Below are 17,902 nucleotides of genomic sequence, written 5' to 3'. Positions count from 1 at the left end.
TGTTTAATTGGTGCATTACAGCAACAGCAAAGCTGGATAAGTAAGTCTGAGTGAGGATCAGCAGAGATGGGGATCAGGTGAGGCAGGGGCTTGTTCAGTAAGCCTTGAGCAGAGGAACCTGGCAGAGTCAACGCCGAGTCAGACGGGGTTAACTGCACAGAAATTGCTGCAGGTTAAAAAGGAAGGGGAAGGTGATGCAGTCCTCTCCACACACCCAGAGGTGGGTCTTGGCTAACTGGATCTAATGATTGATCATTTTATTTCTGATCCAGGAAATGCTGCAATGTTGACCTTCAAGGTAGAGAAATCTGTTTAGGACACAGTGAAATAGCTGCAGTCCCAGCCACAGTGGGATTGCTGGGGCTTCCTGAGTGCAGGAAGGGCGGGGTGGGAGGTGCTTTCAGGCAGGGGCAAGGGGCTGGAGGACTTTCCATTTCACATCTGCTTCTTCCCTCTTCAGAAGTGTTCGTGTTCTTCCCATCTTGGCTGGTGCCCCGACAGGGCTCCCAGGCCTGGCACAGGGAAGGCAGTGAGTCCCCAGGTTCACCAAAGACGTGTTCCCATGAGCTTATTTGAAACCAGGCTGTTTGGAACTGAGTGTATGTCCCATGCAAACAGTGCTGAGTTCCCAGCCGGCCCACCAAGTTTATCACATCCACCCTTATACCCTTGAGGTTCTAATAGCTCACCACCATGCTGCCGTGAGTAATCACTTCTCATTCAGTGGGCAGTGGGGGAATGGGCTAAGCTCTGCTCACCAGTGTCCGTTCAGCACACACCTGCTAAGCACCTGCTCTGGGCCAGGGCCCTATTGGGATAAAAACACAGAGATTGGCCCTCTACCTCAAGGGTCTTCATCTAGGGCAGAACTCAGGACAGGTGTCAAATACCTCCACCCTGAGACCAAAAGTGGTCCTATTAGGAGAGGTGTGTGTTGAGCACAAAGGGGATTCCTAGGTGGGAGGTAGTGGGTGGTCACAGCCAAATGGGGTAGAAGCAGAGAACCTAGGCAGGAGGGCACAGGGGGATTTGGAGGAGGGGCTGGGGTGAAAGGCGGCAGAGGCAGGGGGTTCATTCCAGGTAAGCATCAGTGTAAGCGAAGGTGGGATGGGCTTTTTCACCAGGCTGGGGGAGGACGCAGGCGACGCAGGCACGGGGCCAGGGCAAGGCTGTGAGCTGGGTGAAGAGGCCTTTGTAGGCAGCCAGGCAGTGGTGGGCAAAGATGAACACCAGAGCCTCCCAGAACACCTCTTGTTCCTGAAGCCTGCATGCCCTAAGGCAGGCAGAGGTGGAATCCTCTGGACACCTTCTCTTTGCAACTCACCCAGCTCCTCCCCAGGTAGATGAGCCCAGGGCCCGGTTGGGCCTGGGCCACACCTGTCCACATGGGAAAAGCGGAGGTGGACCCAAGAGACAGCCTTCCCCACTACTGGGGAGAGGAGGTGCGAGTCTCCATCAGCTCCTCAGAAGGCCTTCCCTCCTGGGACCTCAAAGAGGACCCCTCCTCTCAGGGGGAAAATCTTCAGATCACTGGATTCCTGCCACCACCAATATTGTTGCAGACATCAGTACACAATCCCCCACGTCACCCGTCTGCTCCTGGCAGAGCTCTTTCTGGAGCAGCTGAAACAATGTATGGAACTTTCTGTGCTTTCCCAGGGAAGTTAGAATTCAGAGCCAGCCGGCCCATCCCTTGCGGGTTCATTCTTCTGGATACCAAATTGAAGGGGGACGGAGGGCAGCAGAAAGAGGTCTCATTAAAGCAAAAAGAGATGAGATCACTTGTATGGAATTGAAAAAAAAGAAAAGTAAAAAGAAGACACTAAGGAACTTATCTACAAAATGGAAACAGACTCACAGACATAGTAAACAAACTTATAGTTGCCAGGAGGAGAAGGGGTAGGAAGGGATAAATTGGGAGTTTGAGATGTGCAAATACTAACTACTATATATAAAATAAATAAAAAACAAATTTCTATGTAGCACAGGGAACTATATTCAATATCTTGTAGTAACCTATAATGAAAAAGAATATGAAAAGAAAAACAAATACATGTATGTATTTGAAATATTATGATGTATGCCAGAAATTGACACACTATACTTCAATTTAAAAAAAGAAAAAGAAAAATGGAACCAACCAGAAAAAAAAAAAAAAGAAAGGAATGAAATGAGCTGGAGACAAAGCCTGCAGGCAGACAGGGGCCTGCCCTGCTGTAGCAGCTGAGGCTTATTGGTCTCAATAGCTGTTCTCTCCTGTTCCATGGGATATTTAGCTAAGAACATGGCCACTCAGAATAAAGACTATATTTCCCAGCATTTCTTATAGTAAATATGGCCATGTGACGAAGATCTAGTCAATAGGTAAGTGCCACTTCGGGGCCTTTTTTTTTTTTTTTTTTTTTAAAGGGAAGGGATATTCCTTTCTCCTTTTCTTGTCCTCCTCCTTGATGTCTGGAATGTGGGTTTAATGGCTAGAACTGGAGCAGCCATTTTGGACCATGAGGTAGTCTTGGGTCAGAAGCAATATATAGAAAACCAACAAGGCAGAAGACTACTATGTGTTCTTGACCCCATGGAGCTGCTATGCTGGCAGTATAGGCCCCCTACCTCTGGATAGTTCTATGAAAAGAAAGAGGTTTGTATTTTGCTATTTTGGATTTCTCTGCTACTAACAGTCAAACCTAATATTACAGCATTTTTAAGGTGCAAATCCAGCCTTCAAGAAACACGCCCAGAGCCCCCAGCTCTGAACCAATCTCTCCTTCTCATGCCCTGCCATTGTAACATTGGTCATTATGGATAGGGAAGCACAGATAGGACTTTCAAAGTCCTTTCACATGCATTTTTAAAAATTCATTTCCTGTTTTCCACACAACAAATCTTTGTAGGTATTATTGCCAGCATCCCGCAGGTAAGGAAGTGGCGGCTCAGAGGCGTAAATGGTGTTCTGGTTTGGCAACACTCTTCAGCTTTAATATAAATTATTGATGCCAGTGTCCATCTCCCCTCCTGCCTGTGATCTTCTCTGGCCCAGCGGGAGCTGATTCAACTCTGATTCCCTCCGGGGCTGGTGCTGAGGGCCCCACCCACAGCAGGTGCTCTGTCAATTTGTGCCAAATTGATTTGCTGTAAGTGCAGCAAGTTCTCCATCTGAGGATATTGATTTCCTCTCAACTGCATTTCTCTGTTTGACATTCTCCAAGAAAGGGAGAAAAACTCAAAGGAGAGAAAAAAGCTTGGTCCTTTCGGGTGAGTCTTTGGCTGCAGAGGGCCGGGTGGCCAGGGCTTGGCAGTTCATAAAGGGGCCTGCTCTGGGGTGTCACAGGACCCAGAGCAAACTGCCAGGGAGCCAGAGCTAGGGCTGAGAGGGGAAAGTGTGGTGAGGAGGGGCCTCTGAAGCTGGGGCCTCGGCGAGGGTGGGGAGGCAAAGAAAGGAGCTGGTTTCATAGCCAGTTGGCTTTTGCAAGTATTATTTCATTGGACCTCAGCTCTGGGGGGCTGGAGAGCAAACATGGTGGGGGATACACGCTTCACCCTCACCTTCAGTCCTGCTGTCTTCCCAAATGCTTCTAAGTATGAGTTTGGAGGGATGTGAAAATGCTTGAACCATGGGCCATGCCACAAATGAAAAAGAGAAAGGCTTGCCTATTAATTTTTGTTTGTTTGTTAACTTCAGCCCACAACTTCCTCAAAGACAACTCCCAGGACTGCGGCATCAAAATGCTTTTGCACATGAACTTTTTTCTTCGGTTTCTCCTTTATGGTGTTTCAGCAGGATTATTGCAAAAGCATTCTCACTCCAGTCGGCTCCCTGCCCCCAGCCCTCCCCACTTGAAAGCGCCTTCCCCTCTGCAGCCAGAGGGCCCTTTCTGAAACTCCAACTGGGCCTTCACTCCCCTCCATCGAACTCTTTTCTGTGGCTCTCCAGTACTCAGAGCAGGCTCTCAGCCCAAACTACACAGCAGAATCACCTGGGAACTTTAAAAATATATTGATGCTCATGCCCCAATGAGATCAATTAAATCAGAACGGGGGGTGGGGTGGGGGAGGAGGCGGACTTTAATTATTTTTAAAAGCTCCAGGTAATTCAAATATAGAGCCACTGGTCTGAAGGGTAAAGAGAGAGAAAGCTCCTCTTTATAGTAAAATGCCAGCTAATAAACTCAGAAGGAATTAGAGAAAATACCATTTGCAACCACTGTTAGAATAATTCACACAAGCAAGTCATCGGATGCAAAAACCCTTGGATAAGAGACTATTGGGGTACAGAATATCACACAGTCCCCAAGTAATCCCCCATCCGCAGAGTGTGAGGGGGTTGTAACAGTCGTGCTCAGAACGTGGTCCCCGGGGCAGCAGCAGCACCACCTGGAGCAAATTCTCCGGCCCACTCCGGACCTGATGAATCAGAAACTCCAGAGCTCCAGGTTCCAGAAATGCTTTAAAACCCTCCAAGTGATTCGAGTTTGAGAACCACTGCTCTTGAGGACTTTTGGGTTGGGCACCACGATGGGCTGCTCAGACTCCCTTTGGAAGAAAGGATTCATCCCTGTTGCTGAGAGCACAGCCAGAAGACACCTCCACTCTCTTCCCCGTGTGGCTGGGCTGGGCTGAAGAGACCTGCTGGCAGCGAGGTCTCACCCACCTCTCGGTGTCCCACAGTAGGTGAGTGATCAACTTCAGGGTGTAAATGTCTGGCCTGTCACCCCAACACAGGACAATACTGAAGCCTCGCCACACCCCCCACCCCTACCGCTCCAGATCCCAGGCCCTCGGAGTCAGCTGAAACTCCAGCTTCTTCCTTTAACGCAGTCCTGCTTCTGGCCCTTCCCTCTCACAGGTGTGGACCCTACCAGCTCCCTCCAGTACACGCCCCGTTTGCTGATCTTCATCCCGAGCACACTTCCCAGAGAGCCTAGCCTTGAGCAGCAGCCTTGGAGGGCTCGCTCTGGCCCTGAGGTGTCTTCAGCAGAGCCGTCTTCATTCTCTCTGCCTGTATCGCTCACTCACTGTGTGCAGAGCCTGGTGCTGAGAACTCCAGGTGCCTTATTCTGTTCAGTTTTCAAGGCCACCCCAGGATCTCCGTCTCACAGGTGAGGCTCAGAGAGGTTACGGTGGAGGGTCAGGGCTGGTCTGTCTGAAGCCAGTGTCTCTTCTATCTACCAAGCTTCCATCTACTCACCCTTCTGTCTCTCAGGGATTAGGGTTGGGGTGAGGGTGTAGAGGGACCGGGAGCAGGGTCCCAGAAACTCGTTGACACACTCAAGGAAGTGCTGGGCTGACCCCAGGCTTCCCAAAGTAACCCCAGAGCCAGCAACCAGGGGACACAGACCCTGTTCTCAAGGAACAGTCTTGAGGAAAAGAAAGCACAGGGATGTCTCTAAGACTGACTGCTTCTGAGTGCCAGGAATGAGAAAGGGGAGGGAGTGCAGAGAGGGCAGTGGGAGAGCTGGGGGAGACTTCAGGTGGGAGATGAGGTGGAGGATACCAGGCAGAAATGGAGGAGAACCAAATACTTGGTGAGCCTGGAGTGCAGGGTGGCAGCCAGGCCACAGAGCAGCTGCAGGCCAGAGATAGGGGCAGTTGCCCTTGGGGGCTGAATACGGGAGCCTCACGGCTGGGGAGGGCTTGCCCAGGCCCAGAAGGCAACGGAACAGCTCAGCCCATGCCCAGAAAGTGAGAAAGAGCACAAGCCAAGTCCAGGTCTGTCTACCCTCCTGGGAGACGCCCAGTGGGGAGCGAAGGTCAAGGGGTCAGAACCAGACACTCTGGATGCATCTTAACTCTGCTACTTGCTGCCCGTGAGGCTTTAGGTCAGTAATTTAACATCATTAAACCTTCTATTTTTCATCTGTTAAATTGATGCAATATGATCTCCTTTCAGAGTCTTTCATTAGGTTTAAATAACGTGATAGATATAAAAAGCACCTGGAACAGAGGAGGCCCACAATGTTTGTTCCATCCAGTCCCACTTTACCCTGTGGCCAGTGACTTGGAAATAAACATGAAATGACCATAATTACTCCTGGAATCAGGTAGATCATGCTAGGGACCCCCTACCCATCCCTGAAGATACTCCAAAACAACAATTCTTTAAAAAGGATTCTGTCATGAAATAAATTTGAGATGTCTTAGAATGAAAACAAACATAGTTCTCTCCTGCAGGACTTCTCAGAGCCTCTAATATGTACACAAGAGCATTGTGACTCTCCAAGAAAGGGATCCAGTGTGGGTATAGGGCTTTCCAAACATTTTGCCCCCAAAGTCTTTTGACTTCTGACCACAAAACCTTTTTTTAATAGCCATTAATGTGTTCTGAGAGATGCTGATCTAAGCTCACTCTGTTACTTTACAGATGGAAAACAGAGGCCCGGAGGGGTGAATTAACATACCAGTGTCACAGAGAAACAGCTGGGATGAGAACCCAGCCCTCCAGCATTTCAAGGAGCCCGGAAAATTGTAAGAGGTATTTCCTGACGTTCTTGAGCAAGATGGTGTGGGGGTGAGTGCTTGTGAGTAAACATGCCCAGCATTGCTTCTCCAGGGGAATCGGGTATATGCCACCCCGCTGCCATTCATACCTCTCATTATTGGGGAGTCCCAGGTTATGCTGCACCCTTCATATTCTGTTGCACCAGCGTCTGCCTTAGTTTTGTTTTGTCAGCCATTTCTGTATGATCTGAGCTGTGTTCCTAGCTCTTCCCTCAGCCTAGCTGCAGCAGAGGCTCCATGGAAATAAGAAGTGTGTCAGTGAGGAGTGTGCTGTCAACCCCCAGCACTGGGGTGCGGTGGGCAGAGAACAGGCAGGGGACAGCTTGACAATAAGGCCATGTACAAGCATAAAAAGGATAAAAAGTACCCTCTTCCCTCTGCATGAAAGGCTTTCCTTCTCTTAGCAATATCGGTGGAGATATCTCACTTCTCAAAGCAAGCCGTTTGTTCTCCATGCTTGGACGAGACTGAGCAGGTTGGTGATACTTTTCAGCTAAGAACAGACAACTGGCAGCTAAAGTCGGCCCTTCCTTGTGTTGCTCTGCTCTTCGTGCCCTGGGAATGTGGTCTTTAGGCTCCAGTGACTGTCAGAAAGGGGGGAGGGGCCTTCCAGCCAGCCGGCAACACAACCAACCCACCCACTAGCCACCTACCCATTCATCCATCTGTATATCCCACAGGAACACGCGAAGAATTGTATAAGCAGTGATGTACTGGTATATGTTTAACCACTGGCAATCTGTGGGGGAAAGCCCAGGTTTGTGGTGTTTGCCAGTTTCTCGGGGTGTAAATATTCCCACTGTGGTTTAATTCAAGCTACCAACATGATGTCACCAATGCAGAGTCAAGAAAGATGCCCAGTAGTGTGCTTTTGGATGGTATTTCCACTGTACAGGTACAGATAACCTCAACAGCATAAAGAACTGTAAAATGGTGTAATATAATTAGGAAGTGATAAGTTTTGAGTATTGGTTATTTTTGCTTTTAAGATAATTTAATTGAAAGTTTATAGTTTAATCTTTAATGATGGTTATATTTAACAACCTAAAAGGTGGTTCTAATGCATGGGTGTACATGCGTGGCATGGGGGCCGGGGGGTCCCCACACCAAAAAAACAATTCTCCAGACACCACCTGGGTGTTTTAACTCAATTCTGACACTCTACTCAGAGGTAGCATCAGATCCCCCAGGTTAAGGGCTCAGTCTCACAAGAATGCCCCTCCTCAACTTTAGATGCCAGTCACAAATCCAGATTGTCACCTGTGCTTGTGACCAACCAGCTATAGATCAGAGGTTCCCATGACCCCTCTTCTTGGATTCAGCTAATTTGCTAGAGCGGTTCATAGAATTCAGAGAAACATTTTACTTACTAGAGTACCAGTTTATTATTAAAGGATTGTAACTCAGGACCAACCAGATGGAAGATATGCTTAGGGCGACCTACGTGGGAAGGGCTCCCAGGCTCTCCCCCGGTGTGCCATTCTACCTGAATCTCCACGTGTTCAACCAGAAAGCTCTCCAAACTCCATCCTTTTGGGGTTTTGTGGAGGCTTTATATATAGGCGTTTGATTAAATCATTGGCCTTTGGTGATTGATTCAACCTTCAGCCCCCCTCTTCCCTCCCCAGGGGTAGAAAGATGGGAGAGGCTGCACTGAAAATTCCAGCCTCCAATCATGGGGTTGTTTCTTCTGGGAACCAGCCCCAGTCCTTAGGTGACCTGGGGGCATCCCAAAAGTAACCTGATTAACATAACGAAAAACACCTTGATCTCTGCCACTTGAGGGATAGAAGCTCTGAGTTAGAAACAGGGCAACGTATTTCTTATTACAAATCAGTGTCACACAACCAGATTGCAAAATCCCCGACAAATTAACAGTCAGCTCTCGCAAGCTGGTCTGAGCCAGCTCCAGCACAAATTCGATTTGGGGCAGAGGGAAGAAAGTTGTTCTCTACTGAGGGTAGGCGATGAAATGGGATTGCTAGTGATATGACAGCCAAAGGTTTTAAATCTATACTGAGGGGAGAACGCCAGGCTGATTTAGCTGAGTCTGAATTATACAGTTTAAAAAGCCTTCTTTAATTCTACTGCATTCATATACCATAAAGAATAACTTTCTCCCAACTTTATTTTCCAGAGCCAACAGCATTCAGCTACCATTCCCTCCTCCTCCTCTTGGCTCCTCTGGTCCCTTCCCTCTTCTTGTTTCCCACCCACCCCAGTCCCCAGCACTGAGTGCTAACTGTTCCTCCTCCTCAGATTAGCATCTAAATGTCGGAGTGTTCATGGCCTGGTCCTGGGCCCTCACAACCTTGCTGTGTACATCCTTCCTAAGGATTTCAATCAGTCCTGAGACTTTAAACATCCTCTCTTTGCCATGAGTTCTTATTTTTGTCAAAGCATTGCATGCAAATCATTTCTTAAAGTCAAACAGTGCTAAAAACTTCTCTTAAAAACCTGCAGTATCTTGTCTACCCTTCCTCATAAGTCCTCAGAAACTATTTCTTTCAGTGCCTCTAGCTTCTTCCCACTATTTCCCTCCATATTTCTAAACAATATGCATCTTGCTAGCTTTTGATGATCAATTTTATATAATGTCTGTTAACTTCTGATAGTAAATAATGATTTAAAGTATTTGACATCCCTTTCGCTCTGTCGGCTGAAAAACAAATGGACAATGTGGAAATAGTGAGCAAAGTTTTATTTGGGGCAAATTGAGGACTATAGCCCATGTGACGGCCTCTCAGATAGCTCTGAGGAGCTGCTCTGAAGAGGTGGGGAGGGAGGTCAGTACTACATATGTTTTTGGTGAAGGAGGTACATGCAACCAAGCACACATTTTGGCAGAGGGTTGCTGCTAGTCGCGAGGAGCAGGTGTCTCCCTTAATGATTTTTAGTGCTTTTCTAGATATGAGAAGATGTGAGAAATTGGGCTCATAAAATTTTCTCCTGAAAATATCTGTCTAAAGTCCTGTTCTGTCAGTTACTCCCAGAGCACAGAGTGCCTCATTCCCGATCTCCACCCTGAACTCCTTTCAGGATGTGTTGAAAGTCAGCACGTGCAGTGGCTAGTGACTTCAATCTTACAGAACCAGATGGCGAGGGACAGTTTTTATTTGGCACCTCTCTCCTTACGTGTGAGTTTTAAGGAAATCTGTAATAGTATCTTATTTATATCAGTATGTTAATATCATTCACTGTTGGGTCAAATGAATGTATTTTCCTTCTTCAGTCAAATGAAACTAATTAACTCCAGGAAAAAAAATTTTAGTTCTCTATCTGGCTTGATCTTCCTATACCACCTCAGGCCTAGCAATACAATTTTTTGATCAAATAAGTCACTATTATTTTATGAGTTCTATTTTCCCGCCAGACCCCTTGGACCTTCTGTCCCAATTGATACTCTGGGCGTGCTGTGCAGCTGGGCTCCCTGCCCCCCTCGGCTGGATTGGACCCCACCTGCCTGGCTCCTGTGCATTCGCCTTTCTTTGGGGGACGTTTTCCCCTAAAGCTTCCTGTGAGAGATGCGTGAGAGGCAAATGTTCTGATATTTTGTGTCTGAAAATGTCTTTGTTCCATCTTCACACTTGACTGGAAGTTTTTCGGATTTTTCTATTTATCTCTGGCATTCTTAAATTTCATATTGATTGCACTGATACAGGCTTTCTTGCAGTGTATGGACTGGGCATTACGTCCTCCGGTTCTGGGAAATTATTTTTTCTATTTTCTTACATGTCTTATTTATTTCTTTGGTAATATCCTTCCTCCTTCTTTATCTGATTTCTTTCTAGAACTCCTATTGGACCTCTGAAATCAACTAATTAAAAAAAAACTTTACTGTTTTCCACCTTTGTCTCCTCCCTCTCCCATTTTCTGGAGATTTCCCCAAAATTTATCATCCAACTCTGTTATTAAATTTATTTTGGCTATCGTTTCTGATTTCTAAGAATATGCTATGATCTCTGCCTGTTCCTTTTCTTTATAGCTTCTATTTGTGTCTCTTGGATTCAATTCCATCTCATCTTTCTGAGATCATTTATTTTGACATCTTCTTTATCTCTGGGTATGATCTGCTGCTTCTGGGTGCCTTTTTTCTGATTGATTTGATACAAAGTTTTGTGTCGGAGGCTCTCCTCACATATTTGATGGAACGTAACTATGCCTTTGTGTTCAAGTGTTGTAGGAAACCCTGGGGCACATGTAGGATTAGGAGACTGGTGAGCTTCCTTATGGGGTGATCATAGTCTGGTATTTTCACCCAGGTCCCCCAAAGTCAGCAGTGACAGGTATTCCCGGGCAGTTCAGTTTCTCCAGAGAATAGAAAGCCGCTCCTCCGACCGCCTGCCCAAGGATAGATGCCTAGCTTCTGGGGGAGAGTCTGGGGCAGGCTCACCTGTCAGGTTGCAGATTCTTGCTTTATCTGTTGTCCTTAGGGCTTCATCACTGCCCTCCCCACTCTCAGGCTTCCCTAGTTCATTATCCGGAAAACAAACTTCCTGCCAGTCTCCTGTTAGGTTGGGGAAAGGGTACTCATCGGTGGGAATCTGAGCAAAGACTACCTCTCGTTACATAGATTTTCAAAATCCCCCCCCCCCCCCCCGTCTTCAGCCCCCATTCCCCTGGCCTCACTCCCACCTTTCCTATCTCATGCCCCCCCCCCCCCACCTCCTGCTCCTGTGCTGCAGGGTAGACCAGCTCCCTCCCTCCCGGTACCCTCTACCTTCTGACATTTAGACCAGAGCTTTTTCTTCTCTGCTGATCCGTTTCTTGTTTCTCTGTCTGCTTCCCATCTTCATTGTTGTGGTTTCGGGTTACAGATACCTCCTCACTTCATCAGTCTTGGGGTTTTATTTCAGGATTTTGTTTTATATTGGAGGTGATTTTCAAGAAGAGAAGGAGGGTACAATATGTCCTCACTTAACCATCCTGAAACCATAAATATGACCCTCAGACTGATAGCCCATAATCAGCCTCTCCCCTGAATTCCAACAGTATATTTGAGATCTATACTTGGCTGTTTTAATAAACATCTCATCTTTATCATCAACAGGACATGATTTCTTCCTCTCCCCTTTAAAAAAAAAACTGCTTCTAAGTCTTTATCTTTTTTTAAAACATTTTTTATTGATTTATAATCATTTTACAATGTTGTGTCAAATTCCAGTGTTCAGTTATACATGAACATATATATATTCATTGTCCCATTTTTTTCTCTGTGAGCTACCATAAGATTTTGTGTATATTTCCCTGTGCTATACAGTATAATCCTGTTTATCTATTCAACAATTTTGAAATCCCTTCTATCCCTTCCCACCCTCCGCACCCTTGGCAGCCACAAGTTTGTATTCTATGTCTATGAGTCTGTTTCTGTTTTGTATTTATGCTTTGTTTTTTGTGTTTTGTTGTTTGTTTGTTTTTGTTTTTGTTTTTTAGATTCCACATATGAGCGATCTCATATGGTATTTTTCTTTCTCTTTCTGGCTTACTTCACTTAGAATGACATTCTCCAGGAGCATCCATGTTGCTGCAAATGGCATTATGTTGTCGGTTTTTGTGGCTGAGTAGTATTCCATTGTATAAATATACCACATCTTCTTTATCCAGTCACCTGTTGATGGACATTTAGGCTGTTTCCATGTTTTGGCTATTGTAAATAGTGCTGCTATGAACATTGGGGTGCAGGTGTCATCCTGAAGTAGATCCACTCCTCCTTTGGCCCTACTGGGATTCTGTGACCTGGGCAACTCTGGGCCTCTCTTCACTCTTCCCTCTTGCTCCCCAAATCCACTGGTGCCATTTCTCTTCTCTCCTCACTTAATCTTACAATCAAACAACCCAGACTGAGTGAGCAACCACCTCACGCAGGCACTGTGTCAGGTGCTGGGGGCACAAGGACGCCAGGGTTCCTGCCTTCGAGGAGTGCACAGGAGATAGGCAGGTGGTAAGACTGAAGAGGCTGCAAGGTGACAGTAGTGTCTGTGCAACAAACCCTTTGGCCCCACATGACCCAGTCTCTACCTTTTGTGGCATCCAACAGCAGGTAGTCCAGCAGCCAGAATTAAATACCAGAGCAAGGTCAATCTGTGTTTGTGTTTCTTGAAAAAGGGTAAAGGTGATCCCATTCGTAAACCCTGCCACCAGTGTCACCGTCTCTTATACTTTCTGCAAAACTCCTCTTATGTCTCTCCATGCCCTCCATGCTCTGGAACCCTCACTCGTGGCTCTTGTCTTAAAATAGGCCCTAGCGGTTCTCTGTCCAGGCCTCACAGCCTCCTGCCAACGCCCCCCTGGACTTCTGCTTCCCTCTGCAGGCCGGGCCACGGGCTATAGGATGCTGCTCGTCAGAGGCCCAGCAGCTCCATGTTCCTGGGCCTCCTCCACGCCTGCCGCTCAGGAGACAGAGCCCGTCGCTCAGTGTGGTTGCTTTCTCTTACAGGAAACCCCCGACACGTGAAATTCTCCACATTGTTGCAAAGGGGTGCTTCAGTGTCATGGGTGACAGAGGAGGGACATCTAACCTCAGATGGGGGTTCAGAGAAGGCTTCCTGCAGCCCTGAGCTGAGCCTTTGTGAAGGAGCAGGAGGTGGGAAAGAAGAAAGGGAGCGAGGAGCAGGGAGGGTGCTCTGGACAGAGCCACCTTTGCTACCAAGTGACCACAACCACAGGTTTCAGAACCACCCCCTCCCATGATGAATAGGTCAAGAGCAGTTCCCCAGACCCCACTTGCCTCACTCAGACTGCCTGGGGGCCTCCCCCATCCCCTCGGTGACTGTCTAGAACACGAGGATGCCAAGTTGGATTTTATTTTTATTTTTTGATTGAAGCATAGTAGATTTACAATATCATGTTAGTTTCAGGTATACAGCAAAGTGATTCCATTATATCTATGTATATTTTTTCAGATTATTTTCCATTATAAGATTGAATATAGTTTCCTGTATATATACAGTAAATTCATGTTATGTGTCTATCTTACATATAGTGTTAATCCCATACTCCTAATTTATCCCTCCATCTCCCTTTCCACATTGGTAACCATAAGTTTTCTGTCTGTGAGTCTGCTTCTATTTTGTATATAGATTCAAATTATATATTTTTTTTCAGATTCCACATGTAAGTGATATTTCTTTCTCTGTCTGACTTAATTCACTTAGTGTGATATTCTGTAGGTCCATCCATGTTGCTGCAAATGACAATATTTCATTTTTATGGCTGAGTAATACTCCATTGCATATGTATATCACATCTTCTTGAGCCAGTCATCTGTGGATGGGCACTTGGGTTGTTTCCATGTATTGGCTATTGTAAATAGTGTTGCTGTGAACATTGGGGTGCATGTGTCTTTTTAAATTAGAGTTTTTGTCTTTGCCAGATATATGCCCAGGAGTAGGATTGCTGGATTATATGGTAGTTCTATTTTTGGCTTTTTAAGGAACCTCCATACTATTTTCCATAGTGGCTGCACCAACGTACATTCCCACCAACAGTGTACGAAGGTTCCCTTGTCTCCACAGTCTCTACAGCATTTATTATTTATAGACTTTTTCATGATAGACATTCTGACTGGTGTGAGGTTATACCTCATTGTGGTTTTGGTTCACATTTCTCTAATTAGTGATGTTGAGCATCTTTTCATGTGTCTGTTGGCCATCTGCATGTCTTTGGAGAAGTGTCTATTTAGGCCTTCCGCCTACATTTTGATTGGGTTTGTGGATTTTTGGTATTGAGTTGTATGAGCTGTTTGTATATTTCATATATTAACCCTTTGTCAGTCGCATCATATGCAAATATTTTCTCCCATTCTGCAGGTGGTCTTTTCATTTTGTTAATGGTTTTCTTTGCTGTGTAAAAGCTTTTACATTTGATTAGGTCCCATTTGTTTATTTTTGCTTTTAGTTCTTTTGCACACTGATCTAAAAAAAATGCTACAATTTATGTTTGAGAATGTTTTGCCTGTGTTCTCTTCCAGTAGTTTTATGGTATCATGTTTTATATTTGTGTCTTTAAACATTTTTGAGTTTATTTTTATGTATGTTGTGAGGGACTGTTCTAACTTCATTGGTTTATATAAAGCTGTCCAACTTTCCCAACACCAATTACTGAAGAGATTGTCTTTTCTTCATTGTATATTCTTGCTTCCTTTGATATAGGTGAATTGACTGTAGGTGTGTGGGTTTATTTCTGGGCTCTCTATGCTGTTCCATTGATCTGTGTGTCTGTTTTGTACCAGTACAGTGTTGTTTTGATTACTGTAGCTTTGTAGTAGTGTCTGAAGTCTGGGAGGGTTATACCTTGCGCTTTGTGCTTTTTTCTCAGGGTTGCCTTGTCAATTATGAGTCCTTTCTGGTTCCATATAAATTTTAGGACTATTTGTTCTAATTCTGTGAAAAATGTCTTGGGGATTGCATTAAAACTATAGATTGCTTTGGGTAGTATGGCCATTTTAACAATATTAATTCTTGCAATCCAAGAATATGGGATATATTTCCATTTCTTTGAATCATCCTCAATTTCCTTTATCGATATTTCATAGTTTTCAGCAGATAGGTCTGTAGTTTATTCCTAGGTATTATTGGGTTTTGACATGATTTTAAATGTTTTTTTTTAAAGTTTCTCTTTCTGATATTTTATGGCTAATGTAAAGAAATTCCACAGATTTATGTATATTAATCTTGTACTCTGCTACCTTGATGAATTCATTTATTGGTTCTAATAGTTTTTGTGTGAAGTATTTAGGATTCTCTCTGTATAGAGTATCTGCAAATAGTAATAGTTTTATCCCTTCCCTTTCTATTTGGATACCTTTTATTTTTTGTCTGATTACTTTGTCTAGGACTTGCAGTATTGTGTTGAATAGAAGTGGTAAGAGTGGGCATCCTTGTCTTGTTTCTGAGTTTAGCAGGAGGGCCTTTCAGCTTTTCACCATTGAGTATTATGTTGGCTGTGGATTTGTCAGAAATGGCTTTTATTATGTTGAGATATGTTCCATATAAACCCTCTTTGGTGAGAGTTTTTCTCATGAATGGATGTTAAATTTTATCAAATGCTTTTGCTGCATCTATTGAGATGATCATGTGGCTTTTGCCTTTCCTTTTGTTGATGGGCTGTATCACATTAACTGATTTATGGACTTGGTTTGCTAATATTTTGTTGAGGATTTTTGCATCTATATTCATCAAAGATATTGGTCTGTAATTTTCTTTTTTTGTAGTGTCTCTGTCTGGTTTTGTATCAGGGTGATGGTAGCTCCATAGAATAAATTTGGAAATACTCCCTTCTCTTCTGTCTTCTGGAAGAATTTGAGAAGGATAGGTATAAGTTCTTCGTATGTTTGGTAGAATTCCTCAGTGAAGCCATTGAGTCCTGGACTTTTGTTTGCAGGAAGTGTTTTTATTACGGATTTTATTTCACTTTTAGTGATCAGTCTGTTCAAATGATCTATTTCTTCTTGACTCAATTTTGGCAGACTGTATGTTTCTAGAAACTTGTCCATTTCTTCTAGGTTGTCCAGTTTGTTGGCATATAACCTTTCTTAGTATTCTCTTATGATTTTTTTGTATGTCTGTGGTATTGGTGGTTATTTCTCCTCTTTCATTTCTTATTTCATTAATTTGGGTCCTCTCTCTTTTCTTGGTGAGCCTGGCTAGAGTTTTGTTGATTTTATTTATATATTTTTTAAAAGTTCTTGGTTTTTACAAATTTTGAACTCCCAGTCTGTCCCTTCCCATCCCCTCCCCCTTGGCAACCACAAGTTTGTATTCTATGTCTGTGAGTCTGTTTCTGTTTTGTATTTATGTTCTTTTTTCTTTTTTTTTTAGATTCCACATATAAGCGATCTCATATGGTATTTTTCCTTCTCTTTCTGGCTTACTTCACTTACAATGATGTTCTCCAGGGACATCCATGTTGCTGCAAATGGTTTTACGTTGTCATTTTTAATGGCTGAATAGTATTCCATTGTATAAATATACCACATCTTTATCCAGTCATCTGTCGATGGACATTTAGCCATGTCTTGGCTATTGTAAATAGTGCTGCTATGAACATTGGGGTGCAGGTGTCATTTTGAAATAGGATTCCTTCTGGATATATGCCCAAGAGTAGGATTCCTGGGTCATATGGTAAGTCCATTCCTAGTCTTTTGAGGAATCTCTGTACTGTTCTCCACAGTGGCTGCATTTCTACCAGCTGTGTAGGAGGATTCCCTTTTCTCCACAGCCTCTCCAGCATTTGTCATTTGTGGACTTTTGAATGATGGCCATTCTGACTGGTGTGAAGTGATACCTCATTGTAGTTTTGAGTAGATACTGACAGGCATATGCAGAATAGATAAACAAGATTATACTAAACAAGATTATACTGTATAACACAGGGAAATATACAAGATCTTGTGGTAGCTCACAGTGAAAAAAAAATGTGGCAATGAATATATGTATGTTCATGTATAACTGAAAAATTGTGCTCTATTCTGGAATTTGACACAACATTGTAAAATGACTAACTCAATAAAAAGATGTTAAAAAAACAATCAGTAAAAGAAACACAGATGGTGGTAAGTGAAGGCATAAAATAAGACATATATAGTCATGGGAGGAAGTTCTTTTAACTGGGTTGTCAGAACATAAATTTTTGATTTTTGACTTTTGAGCTGCGAATTGAAGAGAACAAACAAGCTAGCAGTGTAGAGATTGTCATTTATTCATCTGTAGATTTATTAACTATCAAATATAAATTTCCATAATTTTTTTGTAACTTGATTATAAACGTCATATTAGAAGATGTTCTACCATCAAGGATTAGGGAATCTCCTACACTGTTGGTGAGAATGTAAATTGGTGCAGCTAATATGGAGGACAGTATGGAGACTCCTCAAAAAAACTAAAAATAGGCTTAACCATAAGATCTAGCAATCCCACTCCTGGGTATATATCTTGAGGAAACTGTAATTTGAAAAGACATATGTACCCCAATATTCACAGCAGCACTATTTACAATAGCCAAGACATGGAAGCAACATAAATGTCTATCAACAGATGACTGGATAAAGAAGATGTATATATACATGATGGAATACTACTCAGCCATAAAAAGAATAAAATAATACCATTTGCAGCAACATGGATGAACCTGAAGATTGTCAGTCTAAGTGAGGTAAGTCAGAAAGAGAAAGAAAAATATCATATGATATTGCTTATAAGTGGAATCTAAAACAAAAAAAAAGAAGCAAATAAATTTTTATATGAAACAAAAACAGACTCAGACATAGATAACAAACTTATGGTTACCAAGGGGTAAAGTAGATAGGAAGGGATAAATTGGTAATTCGAAATTTGTGCCTCTTGGGGAGTGATGGAAGTGTTAGCTATTTTGATTGTGGTAGTTTCATTGATGTATACATCTATCAAAG

General features: G+C 43.9%; 1 long non-coding RNA gene across 1 annotated transcript in view; it reads left to right on the top strand.

Annotated features, from left to right (window-relative positions):
- The first annotated feature begins 4,061 nt into the window (after positions 1-4,061).
- The window catches only part of LOC116664186, a 32,103-nt gene continuing 18,262 nt past the window's right edge, over positions 4,062-17,902 (top strand). The window contains exons 1-3 of the long non-coding RNA XR_004320556.1: positions 4,062-4,668; positions 4,844-5,096; positions 6,359-6,469. This is a non-coding gene — a long non-coding RNA (uncharacterized LOC116664186). The remainder of the gene's footprint in view (positions 4,669-4,843; positions 5,097-6,358; positions 6,470-17,902) is intronic.

The sequence above is a fragment of the Camelus ferus genome, chromosome 1, assembly GCF_009834535.1.
Source record: "Camelus ferus isolate YT-003-E chromosome 1, BCGSAC_Cfer_1.0, whole genome shotgun sequence".
Lineage (NCBI taxonomy): Eukaryota > Metazoa > Chordata > Mammalia > Artiodactyla > Camelidae > Camelus > Camelus ferus.
This window is presented reverse-complemented; position numbering and strand designations above follow the sequence as displayed.